Genomic DNA, 15,613 nt, shown 5'->3' with positions numbered 1-15,613 from the left:
AGCAAAGATTGACGTTATTTCCAAGATTCCTCCATCTATCTCTATCAAAAGAGTTCGTAGCTTCTTGGGACATGCGGGTTTCTATCGGCGTTTTATCATGGATTTCTCAAAAATTTCAAATCCGATGTGTAAGCTTCTTGAAAAGGAGGCTAAGTTTGTGTTTGATGAAAGGTTCCTTAAGGCATTTAATGAATTGAAGGAAATGCTCACTTCTACTCCAATTATAATCTCTCCGGATTGGTCATTGCCATTTGAACTCATATGTGACGCGAGCGGATTTTCTATTGGTGCGGTGCTTAGGCAAAGGCACAACAAAATCATGCACGCAAGTTATTATGCTAGAAAAACCCTCAATGGTACTCAAATGAATTATACCGTCACCGAGCAAGAACTTCTAGCCATTGTATATGCTTTTGAGAAGTTCTGGGCCTATCTTTTGGGATCCAAAGTGGTTATTCACACGGATCATGCGGCATTGAGATATTTGATGACAAAGAAAGATGCAAATCCGCTGTTGATTCGTTGGGTTTTATTGTTGCGAGAGATTGACTTTGAAGTCAAAGATCGAAAAGGTTGTGAAAACCAAGTTGCGGATCATATATCTAGGCTTGAGGAAACCGGGAGACCGAGTGGAGATCTTGAATTAAATGATGCTTTTCCCGATGAAAAACTTTTGGTCGTGTCTTGTGAACTTGCTCCTTGGTATGCGAATATCGCCAACTTCTTGGTAACATGTCTTATTCCCGACGACATCAAAGCTTATCAAAAGAAGAAATTTTTGAGAGATAGTCATCAATACTATTGGGATGAGCCCTATTTGTTCCGCACTTGTGCTGACAACATCATTCGGCGGTGTGTGGCCGAATCCGAGGCCATGAAAATCTTAAAAGCTTGCCATGACTCTCCCGTGGGGGGTCATCATAGTGGGAACCACACCGCGGCAAAAGTTCTTGAATGTGGCTATTATTGCCCTACTCTTTATCATGATGCAAATTTGTTGGTGAAATCTTATGACTAATGTCAACGCCAAGGGTCAATTGGGAGAAAGCATGAAATGCCGATGAATTTTGTCATGGAGGTTGAACTCTTTGATGTGTGGGCCATCGACTTTATGGGCCCATTTGTGAGTTCTTGTGTTATGCGGTACATCCTTGTTGTGGTTGACTATGTGTCCAAGTAGGTCGAAGCGGTAGCATTTCCCAACAATGACGACAAGAGTGTCACAAATTTTCTCAAAAAGACCATATTCACAAGGTTTGGCACTCCTAGGGCAATCATTAGTGATGGTGGCACTCACTTTTGCAACAAGAAATTCGCTAATCTCATAGAAAAGTATGGAGTGAAGCATATGGTGGCAACTCCTTACCATCCCCAAACTAGTGGGCAAGTCGACGTCTCCAATCGGGAGATAAAAAGTATCTTAGACAAGACGGTTAATGCAAATAGAACCGATTGTTCATTAAAGCTTGATGATGCTCTTTGGGCTTATAGAACGGCATTCAAGACTCCCATTGGTACTTCACCTTATCGGTTGGTGTTTGGCAAAGTTTGTCATCTACCGGTTGAACTTGAGCACAAAGCTTTGTGGGCATTTAAAAAATTGAACATGGATTGGGACGAAGCGGCCAAGTTGTGATTGTTTCAAATGAATGAAATGGATGAGTTTTGGTATCATGCCTATGAGAGTGCGGCATTGTATAAAGAGAAGATAAAGCATTATCATGATGTCAAACTTTTGAAGAGAGATTTTCAACCGTGTGATTCGGTGTTGCTATTCAATTCAAGGTTGAAGCTCTTTCCAGGCAAATTTAAATCCAAGTGGTCCGGCCCTTTTACTTTAGTGAGTGTTTCACCCAACGGTTCGATGGAATTAAAGTCCGAAGATGGGACTCACACTTTCAAGGTGAATGGCCATCGGGTAAAGCACTACCACTGGATGGTTGATGGGGACAAGATTGTTGATGCTCACCGGTTGAAACATGGCACTGGACCTTGACACCAAAAGTGGTATTACGTCGTGCCGCGACGTTAAATTGTGCGCTTTTGGGGAGGCAACCCATGTTCATTTTCACGTATGTTTTTTGTTTCGTTGGTTTTGTTCTTGTGTTTTTTTATGTATGTTGTTGTGTCTAATAACCTAAGTGTTGAATGGAGAAATTGCAAAGGAAGCAGATGACTGATGCACATTTGACGGACCGTCGATCTATTCGACGAGCCGTAGAATTCACTGTCGAAATGGACCACATGGAAGATGCATCACTGGAAATTGCAACCTTTCTACGCTGTTAATCGACGCGGCGTCAATATGTTCGACGGGCGTCAAGACTACCATCAAACTATTTGACGAAGTGTCCTTCTCAGCGTAGAATAGGATGACAACAACTGGGCACATTCCTGTTTAAGCTTATTCGATGACAGGTTTGACGCTCCGTCGAACTGATCGACGGTCAATTCGACGGCCGTTCCTCTCCCTTGTATTTAAAATAAGAAAGCTTAATAATACGTTGCAATCGACAGAACGTCAAACACATTCAATGCTCCGTCATTTTAACACGTCGGTTAGGGTTAAAGTTTTTTTATATATAAAACAACTGCCCCTTCTTTCTCCCCATTTCTTGCTTCTTTTCAAATTTTCACTCCATCTCCACCTTTCCTACTCCCATAACTATTACTACACCTTTCCCTCTCTTAAACACACCCATTAACCATCATTCTCTCTCTCATTTGCTCTCTCATTCTGTAGTGTTGTAACCCTAGCAGTGGCTCTTTTTGTGTTCATCATCCCTTAAGTTCTAAAATCGAGTCCTCTCTCACTTTTAAGGTATGCTAGATCATGTATCGATTGTTCATATGTTTATACTAGTTGTTTGCTTCGACTTCCATGTATTGTTTTTGTTAGTTTATTGTTTCTCGTGGTTTTTTTGGATGTTTGATTCATTGAGTATAGTTGATTGCTGAGAACTGAGACTCGTTGGAGCGAATGCATCGTCTTCCACTGAGTCGGAGGGCATTATGTTACACCTCGGAAAATCTTCCGTTGGTACGCAAGTGAATGAACTAGTAAGGAGTACGAGTACACAATATGTTCATGGGTAAGCGATGGCATTCGACGACTCTAGATAAGATTTTAAAGATGTTAGAGATGGGGGAAGAGGATTGCCAAGAGAAGGCAAAGTATTTGATAAGTATCGGGAAGGAAATACGAGTAACGACTTAATGGGAACTTAATGATGTTTTGAAAAAGTATGATAACGTCCCTTAGATTACTAATGAAGTGTTGAACAAGTGTTAATAAGGTTCCATAGGGATTGGAGACAAAACGAATCGACGAATCGAAGTTCGGAATCATTGGGGATTATACGGCCAAACATACTGGCCGTATAATTTATACGGTCCGTATGTCTGGACCGTATAATCAACCCAGAATGGCCAAAAGTTTCTGGACCAAAAGTACGGCCAGACATACGGCCCGTACAATTTATACGGACCGTATGTTGGTCCGTATATTTTGGTCGGGACAGATTTGCTCAATAAATGTAAGGGACCAAGGTTATTTCATTTCATTTCCCTTCCACACCCCTTCTCTCTAAAACATCTCTCTACATCTATTTCATAAGGTTTCAAGGGTTTGTAGTGATTAACAACATAAACAAGTGAATCAAGAGTAAGAACCCATCAAAGATCATCCAAAGTCAAGAAATCCAAATGGAGGAAAACTAGGGTTTTCATCAAAGTGGATTATTATGGACTAAGGCTTGTTCCTCCAACTTCTAAGGTAAGATTCATGATATTTATATGTTGTTTAAGGTATTTGAGAGTTGAAATGTTTGGTCATTAGAAGAGAATAGCAAAATGGGTTATGAATGATGAATAGTGACGTTTTGAGAAATAGTTTGAATTGAATCATGATTGTGGATAATGTAGATGATTAATGGCCATTGATATGACATTATGTATGTATTGTTGACGTTTGGGAGTTGAATTACGATATGGAAAAATGTTGCATATATAAAGGAGATGCTGTCCGATTTTCTCTAGCTTTAGCCATGTGTACTAGTTATCGGTGCTAATGATAGTATGACCCTAATGAAGGTAGAAACGTGAGCATCGAAGGAGTACGTGCAAGTGTAGAGTAGTCCGACGATAAGGTATGTAAGGCTAACCCTTCTTTCATAAGGCATGGTTCTTGGCCATATTCCTAAATTCCTCTATATGAGTATGTTGTCTTCACATGGTTGACATTCCGAGCTCATAAGCTCACGACCCTTGATATGTACTATGCTTATACTACGTTCCTCGTATGACGAGTAAGTCTATAATGTAAATGTAATGATAATGATGAGGATAGTAATGATGATGAGAGTAAAAATGAGACTAGAGATGCTTACGAGCTACGATATATGTGTATGTGTGCCTATGAAGGGCTATAATAAGACCCCGAGCTTATGATGCCGGGTAAGACTATATGTATATGACTATGTATAAAGTATGTATACGATTACGAAACGCGCGCACACCTCTGCAGAGGGTACGGAAAACCCTGATGCCTTGGTAGGGCCAGGTATGTATGACCTTGAGCCGTGGTTGGCCAAGTACGTAAAAGACACTGATCCCATGAGGTCGGGTATGCTATGTAAATGTTATGCATGTGAAATGACTATGTATATAATATGAATATGAATGTGAAAAGACTATGTATAGGAATACGGATAAGGACATGTATACGAATATGAGCACAAGTATGGTACGAGTATTACTATGGGATACGAACGACGATGTATGCAAGTAAGCGACATGATGATGATATTACTGTCTCCCCTCCTATGCTATCTTCATATGATATCTGTTATGCTTCTATATTGATGTTGATCATGCTTTACATATTCAGTACATTCTTCGTACTGACGTCCTTTTGTTTGTGGACGCTGCGTCATGCCCGCAGGTGCGCAGGGAGACAGATTTGATCCTTAGCTGCCTATTCGAAGATTTCATAGAGAGCACCATCTCCTTCGGAGCCATATCTTTTGGGTACTCATTCTTTTGTGTATATAATTATGGGCATAGCGGGGTCCTGTCCCGCTAATGTGATATGTTATACTCTTAGAGGCTCGTAGACGTATGGGGGTGTGGGTAGATGTGTTTGGCCTTGTCGGCCCATGTTTTGTATATCATTTTGTCGGCCACGTTGGCCCATGTACATTGATGTGGCATAAATGCCTATGATGATATAAATGTGTGGTTGTCCATATGGGACTAGTTGACGAATCAATGGAAATGCATGTATAATTATGTGGCTCACCTAGATGTAAGTATAAGAGTAAGCTAAGAGGGTGGTCGGGTGGGTTAGCACCGGGTGCTCGTCGCGGCCCCGAGTCGGGTCGTGACAAAAGTGGTATCAGAGCAGTTCAGTCCTAGGATGTGTCTACGAGCCCTGTCTAGTAGAGTCTTGGTTATGGGTGTGTTGCGCGCCACACTTATAAACGAGAAGCTGCGGACATCTTAGGAATATATGACCTTCTTTCTTCATAAGAATCGTGCGATAGAGCTATGATGTAAGAAATTCTTGTTCTTAAATCGTGTGTTGTGTATTTCAGAGATGCCTAAAAAGAAAAAGGCTACAGCAGCCCAAAAGGGCAAAACGGTGGCAGAAAAGCGGGCTGAAAGAGCACCGCCACTGGTAGTAGAGGAAGATGAGTCCCAGAGTGCGGCTCAATCTCAGTCCTCCCAGACAGTGCCTATTACTGAGGAGCACGTGGGAGCCTCAGCCCCAGCTCCATCTCCTCCACCGAATGCTTCAGGCCAAGATGTGAGAGAGGCCATTAATTTGTTGACTCAGTTGGTTGCGGCCCAGACTCAAAGGCCAAGCGCAGGGCAGGGTGACAGGACTGTTAGTGCAAGGGCCCGTGACTTCATTGCTTTGAAACCCCCGGAATTCTTTGGGTCGAAACTGGAGGAGGATCCCCAGGACTTTATTGATGGTATGCTAAGGACGCTCTGGTTGATACATGCTTCAGACACCGAATCGGTGGAGCTAGCGTCATACAGATTGAGGGATGTCTCAATCCAGTGGTATACGGTTTGGATGGCTTCGCGGGGAGCCAATGCACCTCCGCCGGTGTGGCAAGATTTTGTCGATGCTTTTCTCCGTCACTACATTCCTCCAGAAGTTCGGCGAGCTAGGGCCGACAAATTCTTGAATCTGAGGCAAGGTAGCACGAGTGCTGCAGAGTATAGTCTCCGCTTCAATTCCTTGGCTAGGTATGCTTCGGCCATGGTAGCGGATATGGGCAATCGGGTGCACCGGTTTGTGAAAGGCCTAGGACCACACTTGATGGATAAATGTTTGACTGTGTCCCTTCAGGATGGCATGGATATTGCACGCATTCAGGCACATGCTCAGGAATTAGATGAACACCTACAACAGCGGAGAAATGAACGTGAGCAGGATAGGGGCCATAACAAGAGGGCCAGACCTTCGGGTTCGAGGAGCGAGTCCAGGGGCAGACACAGACAGCATTTTCCCAGCCATTCGGGCTATTCTATGACCAGTACACCTCCACAGTTCACGGGGCAGAGATTTGACAGATCTACTCGTTTCGAGCCGAGTCAGGGTTATTCGGGGTCTCAGTTTAGAGGTGATTCAGGCCAGCCAAGGCCACCCGTACCACGATGTTCTCAGTGTGGGAAGTTGCATTGGGGTCAGTGCCGATCAGGTTTAGACGCTTGCTATTCATGTGGTCGACTAGGCCATATTATGCGTGATTGCCCCTCAGTACATGGTAGAGGTAGGACCCAGCCATCAGGGTCGGTAGCCGGATCTTCGGCATCTGTACGCCCTACGGGGCCAGGCTCACATGCGCCAGTCGGCCATGGTAGAGGTAGAGGCAGAGCTCCCAGTACTAGCGATCCTCAGCACCGTATTTATGCTTTGGCTGGACGCCAAGATCTTGAGTCTTCTCCTGATGTGGTCATAGGTATATTATCGGTATTCTCTCATGATGTATATGCTTTGATTGATCCGGGCTCCACATTATCATATGTTACTCCATATATTGCGGGTCGATTTATAATTGAGCCAGAGTCTATCAAACCTTTTGAGGTGTCTACACCCGTGGGTGACTCGGTAATAGCTAGCCGAGTATATAGGAATTGTGTGATTGTGATTTGTGATCGTCGTACCATGATTGATTTGCATGAGCTAGAAATTGTAGATTTTGACGTTATTATGGGCATGGATTGGTTGGCTTCTTGTTACGCCAACGTTGATTGCCGAATGAAGATGATTCGTTTCCAGTTTCCGAGAGAACCAGTCTTAGAATGGAAAGGGAATGCGGCATCACCAAAAGGTAGGTTTATTTCCTATCTAAAGTCAAGGAAGATGATCACGAAAGGGTGTATTTATCACCTAGTGCGAGTTCAAGATGTAGAAGCTGAGTCGCCGACCCTTCAGTCAGTTCCGGTAGTGAACGAATTTCCGGATGTGTTCCCGGAAGAGCTTCCAGGCCTTCCTCCCTAGCGAGAGATAGATTTTGCGATTGATGTGTTGCCAGACACTAATCCCATATCTATTCCTCCCTATAGGATGGCACCCGCAGAGTTGAAAGAGTTGAAGGAGCAATTGAAAGACTTGCTTGAAAAAGGCTTCATTCTGCCTAGTTCATCCCCGTGGGGAGCGCCCGTATTGTTCGTCCGGAAGAAGGATGGCTCCTTGAGAATGTGCATTGATTATCGGCAATTGAATAAAGTGACAATTAAGAACAAGTATCCCCTCCCGAGGATTGATGACTTATTTGATCAATTGCAAGGTGCCAAATGGTTTTCAAAGATTGATTTGAGGTCCGGGTATCACCAAGTAAGAGTTAGGGAGAAAGATATCCCTAAGACAGCTTTCAGAATAAGATATGGCCATTTCGAATTCCGAGTAATGTCGTTTGGGCTAACTAATGCACCGGCAGTGTTTATGGACTTAATGAACAATGTATTCAGGCCTTTTCTGGATCGATTCGTGATTGTATTCATCGATGACATCCTAGTGTATTCTAGATCCAAGGCAGAACATGTGGATCATTTGCGAATTGTCCTTGGAGTTCTTCGAGCTCGAGAGTTATTCGCGAAGTTTTCCAAATGCGAGTTTTGGTTGAACTCAGTGGCATTTCTGGGCCACATTGTTGCAGTTGACGGTATTCGAGTGGATAGCCAAAAGATTGAGGCCGTGAAGACTTGGCCAAGGCCCACGACCCCTACGGAGGTCCGTAGCTTTTTGGGCTTAGCCGGTTATTACAGAAGATTTGTTGAGGGTTTCTCTTCTATTTCTGCACCGCTCACCAAGTTGACTCAGAAGTCGGCTAAGTTTCAATGGACAGATGCTTGCGAGCGTAGTTTCCAAGAGCCGAAGGACTGACTGACTTCAGCCCCAGTCTTGACACTTCCAGAGGGATTGGAAGGATATGTTATTTATTGTGATGCTTCAGGCGTCGGGCTAGGCTGTGTATTGATGCAAAATGGTAAGGTGATTGCGTATGCTTCTAGACAATTACAGAAACAAGAGCAGAATTATCCAACCCATGACTTAGAATTGGCCGCGGTGGTCCATCCTTTAAATATATGGAGACATTACTTATATGGTGTCCACGTGGATATTTATACAGATCATAAGAGTCTCCAGTACATCTTCAAGCAGAAAGAGTTGAATTTTCGGCAACGACGATGGCTAGAGTTGCTAAAAGACTATGACGTCGAAATCCTGTACCACCCCGGAAAGGCAAATGTTGTGGCTGATGCTCTTAGCCGTAGGTCGATGGGAAGTCTAAGTGATGTACGACCAGAAAAGAAAGAGATGGCCCATGATCTTCAGCAGTTAGCTAGCCTAGGAGTCCGAGTGATGGACTCCGGTAGCAGTGGAGCTATTATTCAGAATTCAGCAGTTTCATCGTTAGTAGCGGAAGTAAAAGAGCGACAATTTGAGGATCCCATGCTAATGCAGTACAGAGATACACTCCCTCAGAAGGAGGGGTCATCATTTGACATTTCGGAGGACGGAGTTCTCCGATGTCGAGGCAGGTTATGTGTTCCCGATGTGGCAGGTCTACGCCATCAGATTTTGAGACAAGCTCATTGTTCCCGTTACTCCGTTCACCCTGGAGCGACGAAAATGTATCGTGATCTTAAGACTATATATTGGTGGAATGGGATGAAGAAAGACATAGCAGACTTCGTAGCTCAGTGTCCTAATTTCCAACAAGTGAAGATAGAACACCAAAAGTCGGGTGGCTTATTGCAAGCTATAGAAATCCCAACTTGGAAGTGGGAAGTGATTAATATGGATTTCATTACAGGGTTACCCCGTTCTCGACGTAAGTATGATTCCATATGGGTGATTGTGGATAGACTCACAAAGTCAGCTCATTTCTTACCGGTTAGGATGACCTATGTGGCAGAAGATTATGCCAAGCTTTATCTTAAAGAGATAGTGAGACTCCATGGCGTTCCGGTATCTATTATCTCCGATAGAGGAACTCAGTTTACAGCCAGGTTATGGGGGTCTTTCCAAGAAGGTTTAGGGACCCAAGTACGCCTAAGCCCGGCGTTTCACCCACAGACCGATGGGCAAGCTGAACGTACTATTCAGACTCTTGAAGATATGTTACGGGCATGTATGATAGATTTTGGAGGAAATTGGGATGACCATTTGCCACTCATCGAGTTTGCTTACAATAACAGTTACCATTCTAGCATTCAAATGGCACCGTATGAAGCTCTATATGGGCGAAAGTGTAGATCCCCAATTGGGTGGTTTGAAACCGGAGAAGCTAAGTTTATAGGGCCAGACTTGGTGCAGCAAGCAATAGAGAAAGTTAAGCTCATACAAGATCGGTTGCTAGCGGCTCAAAGTCGTCAAAAGTCCTATGCGGATAATCGTCGAAGGGACTTAGAGTTCGAAGTGAAAGATTGGGTATTCTTGAAAGTGTCGCCGATGAAGGGCGTAATGAGATTTGGCAAAAAGGGGAAGCTCAGTCCCCGGTATATTGGGCCATATGAAATCGTGCACAAAATAGGTAAAGTGGCCTATGAGTTAGATTTACCTCCCGATTTGGAGTCAGTCCATCCAGTTTTCCATGTCTCGATGCTTCGTAAATGTGTTGGGGATCCTACGAGGATCGTCCCAGTAAATGATGTTCAAGTGACAGAAAGGTTAACTTATGATGAAACACCCATTGTCATATTAGATAGGCAAGTACGGAGGCTTAGAAACAAAGAAGTGGCCTCAGTTAAAGTTCTGTGGAGAAATAACAATCGAGAGGAAATGACATGGGAAGCGGAAGAGAATATGCGATCCAAATACCCACATTTATTTCAGCCCTTGGAAGAAGTCCAAGATGAGGCGTCAAGATTCTAAGGTATGTAGTCTTTCCTTTTATGTTCTTGGGTCGTGTGTGGCCAAATTTTTATGCTATTATGTTGTGGCCCTGTGAGGCATCGATATTATGGGTTGTTGTGACAGGGTGATAGTGCCATATTATAGGGGAAACTCTGGCCAAAAATTTTTTAGGATTCCCGAACACTTTGACATTCGAGGACGAATGTTCTTAAGGGGGGGAGAATATTACACCTCGGAAAATCTTCCGTTGGTACGCAAGTGAATGAACTAGTAAGGAGTACGAGTACACAATATGTTCATGGGTAAGCGATGGCATTCGACGACTCTAGATAAGATTTTAAAGATGTTAGAGATGGGGGAAGAGGATTGCCAAGAGAAGGAAAAGTATTTGATAAGTATCGGGAAGGAAATACGAGTAACGACTTAATGGGCACTTAATGATGTTTTGAAAAAGTATGATAACGTCCCTTATATTACTAATAAAGTGTTGAATAAGTGTTAAGAAGGTTCCATAGGGATTGGAGACAAAACGAATCGACGAATCGAAGTTCGGAATCACTGGGGATTATACGGCCAAACATACTGGCCGTATAATTTATACGGTCCGTATGTCTGGACCGTATAATCAACCCAGAATGGCCAAAAGTTTCTGGGCCAAAAGTACGGCAAGACATACGGCCCGTACAATTTATACGGACCGTATGTTGGTCCGTATATTTTGGTCGGGACAGATTTGCTCAATAAATGTAAGGGACCAAGGTTATTTCATTTCATTTCCCTTCCACACCCCTTCTCTCTAAAACATCTCTCTACATCTATTTCATAAGGTTTCAAGGGTTTGTAGTGATTAACAACATAAACAAGTGAATCAAGAGTAAGAACCCATCAAAGATCATCCAAAGTCAAGAAATCCAAATGGAGGAAAACTAGGGTTTTCATCAAAGTGGATTATTATCGACTAAGGCTTGTTCCTCCAACTTCTAAGGTAAGATTCATGATATTTATATGTTGTTTAAGGTATTTGAGAGTTGAAATGTTTGGTCATTAGAAGAGAATAGCACAATGGGTTATGAATGATGAATAGTGACGTTTTGAGAAATAGTTTGAATTGAATCATGATTGTGGATAATGTAGATGATTAATGGCCATTGATATGACATTATGTATGTATTGTTGACGTTTGGGAGTTGAATTACGATATGGACAAATGTTGCATAAATAAAGGAGATGTTGTCCGATTTTCTCTAGCTTTAGCCATGTGTACTAGTTATCGGTGCTAATGATAGTATGACCCTAATGAAGGTAGAAACGTGAGCATCGAAGGAGTACGTGCAAGTATAGAGTAGTCCGACGATAAGGTATGTAAGGCTAACCCTTCTTTCATAAGTCATGGTTCTTGGCCAAATTCCTAAATTCCTCTATATGAGTATGTTGTCTTCACATGGTTGACATTCCGAGCTCATAAGCTCACGACCCTTGATATGTACTATGCTTATACTACGTTCCTCGTATGACGAGTAAGTCTATAATGTAAATGTAACGATAATGATGAGGATAGTAATGATGATGAGAGTAAAAATGAGACTAGAGATGCTTACGAGCTACGACATATGTGTATGTGTGCCTATGAAGGGCTATAATAAGACCCCGAGCTTATGATGCCGGGTAAGACTATATGTATATGACTATGTATAAAGTATGTATACGATTACGAAACGCGCGCACACCTCTGCAGAGGGTACGGATAACCCTGATGCCTTGGTAGGTCCAGGTATGTATGACCTTGAGCCGTGGTTGGCCAAGTACGTAAAAGACACTGATCCCATGAGGTCGGGTATGCTATGTAAATGCTATGCATGTGAAATGACTATGTATATAATATGAATATGAATGTGAAAAGACTATGTATAGGAATACGGATAAGGACATGTATACGAATATGAGCACAAGTATGGTACGAGTATTACTATGGGATACGAACGACGATGTATGCAAGTAAGCGACAAGATGATGATATTACTGTCTCCCCTCCTATGCTATCTTCATATGATATCTGTTATGCTTCTATATTGATGTTGATCATGCTTTACATATTCAGTACATTCTTCGTACTGACGTCCTTTTGTTTGTGGACGCTGCGTCATGCCCGCAGGTGCGCAGGGAGACAGATTTGATCCTTAGCTGCCTATTTGGAGATTTCATAGAGAGCTCCATCTCCTTCGGAGCCATATCTTTTGGTTACTCATTCTTTTGTGTATATAATTATGGGCATAGCGGGGTCCTGTCCCGCTAATGTGATATGTTATACTCTTAGAGGCTCGTAGACGTATGGGGGTGTGGGTAGATGTGTTTGGCCTTGTCGGCCCATGTTTTGTATATTATTTTGTCGGCCACGTTGGCCCATGTACATTGATGTGGCATAAATGCCTATGATGATATAAATGTGCGGTTGTCCATGTGGGACTAGTTGACGAATCAATGGAAATGCATGTATAATTATGTGGCTCACCTAGATGTAAGTATAAGAGTAAGCTAAGAGGGTGCTCGGGTGGGTTAGCACCGGGTGCTCGTCGCGGCCCCGAGTCGGGTCGTAACAAAAGTGGTATCAGAGCAGTTCAGTCCTAGGATGTGTCTACGAGCCGTGTCTAGTAGAGTCTTGGTTATGGGTGTGTTGCGCGCCACACTTATAAACGAGAAGCTGCGGACATCTTAGGAATATATGACCTTCTTTCTTCATAAGAATCGTGCGATAGAGCTATGATGTAAGAAATTCTTGTTCTTAAATCGTGTGTTGTGTATTTCAGAGATGCCTAAAAAGAAAAAGGCTACAGCAGCCCAAAAGGGCAAAACGGTGGCAGAAAAGCGGGCTGAAAGAGCACCGCCACCGGTAGTAGAGGAAGATGAGTCCCAGAGTGCGGCTCAATCTCAGTCCTCCCAGACAGTGCCTATTACTGAGGAGCACGTGGGAGCCTCAGCCCCAGCTCCATCTCCTCCACCGAATGCTTCAGGCCAAGATGTGAGAGAGGCCATTAATTTGTTGACTCAGTTGGTTGCGGCCCAGACTCAGAGGCCAAGCGGAGGGCAGGGTGACAGGACTGTTAGTGCAAGGGCCCGTGACTTCATTGCTTTGAAACCCCCGGAATTCTTTGGGTCGAAACTGGAGGAGGATCCCCAGGACTTTATTGATGGTATGCTAAGGACGCTCTGGTTGATACATGCTTCAGACACCGAATCGGTGGAGCTAGCGTCATACAGATTGAGGGATGTCTCAATCCAGTGGTATACGGTTTGGATGGCTTCGCGGGGAGCCAATGCACCTCCGCCGGTGTGGCAAGATTTTGTCGATGCTTTTCTGCGTCACTACATTCCTCCAGAAGTTCGGCGAGCTAGGGCCAACAAATTCTTGAATCTGAGGCAAGGTAGCATGAGTGCTGCAGAGTATAGTCTCCGCTTCAATTCCTTGGCTAGGTATGCTTCGGCCATGGTAGCGGATATGGGCAATCGGGTGCACCGGTTTGTGAAAGGCCTAGGACCACACTTGATGGATAAATGTTTGACTGTGTCCCTTCAGGATGGCATGGATATTGCACGCATTCAGGCACATGCTCAGGAATTAGAGGAACACCTACAGCAGCGGAGAAATGAACATGAGCAGGATAGGGGCTAAAAAAGGCCGAGGTCGGGGAAAATCGACCCTTGCTCTTACAGATGAACTCTCCAACTCTGCAAGTGAGGAGGTGGTACCAACGACTACAGAGAGAGAACGGACCACCACTCCTCGTGCAACATCACATGTCCCAAACTCCTCCAGTCTGAAGAGGGGGAGTCATCCTCCACACCTGCTAGTGCTAGCGAGGCAGCAACAGAGCAACAAGCCGCTCCTGAACTGAATTCAGATGAGGAACAACAGCAGATGCGGCTGCAGAAAAAAGAAATAGCTGCAATCTGATTTCCTTATGATGGGTGCCGAAAGTACTACATAAAGGGGGCGACTACAGTCACCTAGGGTAATCCGATGAGGAATATTCAAGAAGAGGAGCAAATCAGTATGAGCGGGTTAGAGAGTTACCCTCGGATTACTGATCTCATCCAGCACTATCATTTAGAGGCATTGACACAGCCTCTAGGGGACTATTGCCCGACCATGGTTCGGGAATTCTATGCCACCTACAGAGTGTTGCTAGAGAAGCGGCACAAGAAAAAGAAAGATTTGAAAGCCGCCCCTCCGTTAGATACAGTGTATGTTCGAGGTGTGCATGTTGATATCTCTGTGCCCACAATCAACAGGTTTTATTTTGGAGATGACTTCGTTGAGCCAGCCACATTAGAATATGATGATAAATTTGAAAGAAGAACGGAGTGCTCTGTGAGAGAATGGTTTGCAACAATGATGGCTCGAGGTCCAGCAGACAGAGCACCATGGTTAAGTAGTTTGTCTGCAAAGATATAGAAGGCTGATATTAGCTTGGAAGCTAAATTTTGGTGGAGTTTTGTCATATATCGCATTCTGCCTACGGGAGCGGATAACATACTCACACCGGATAGAGCAGTGGTTATGGCTGCAATGCTATCCAGATGCCCGATGAATTTGGGAGAGGTGATCAGTAGAGCCATTCGAGCACGCGTACCACAGGAGGCGATAGCGTTGATATTCTCGTGCCTTATCACACAATTGTGCAAGATGGGACCTTCGCCAGCTGCGAAGTTGTATAACATCACACGGAGTAGGGATGAGACACTTCGTACATCTCAAACCACTAGTACATCATTACTAGAGCTCTTTCAGAGGCACTACCTCAGCCTGCTGTCCTATCTTCAGCTCCTATTCCTCTTTCAGTCGTAGCATCAGCCTCCGAGGATATCTTTGTCCTTAACAGGGCAAGCTTCAGAGACTTTTCCATCAAGGCAGAGCGAGCTGATTAACAGGTGACCAGGATATTACAGCAGTTGGGTAGGTTTGTTCGCAAAGAGGTTTCACCAGAGTTAGAACCTCTTCAGGAGGCGATGGATAGGCATCACGCCAGTGTGAATGCGAGACTTGACGGTTTAGAGATGCGGATACTCACTATTGAGAAGAAGAGTGAGAGTGGTACTTCTGGAGATTTGAAGACCAAGATTGACCAGCTCAGAGCTGAGGTCAAGGCCCTTCGTGCACGAGAGCAGGTTATTGTGGATGACCCAACACCACCTGAGCCAATCGCCAGCATTTCAGATTCGATCAAAGTAGTTGACTTG

The sequence above is a fragment of the Lycium barbarum genome, chromosome 5 (genome assembly GCF_019175385.1).
Source record: "Lycium barbarum isolate Lr01 chromosome 5, ASM1917538v2, whole genome shotgun sequence".
Taxonomy (NCBI): domain Eukaryota; kingdom Viridiplantae; phylum Streptophyta; class Magnoliopsida; order Solanales; family Solanaceae; genus Lycium; species Lycium barbarum.
This window is presented reverse-complemented; position numbering follows the sequence as displayed.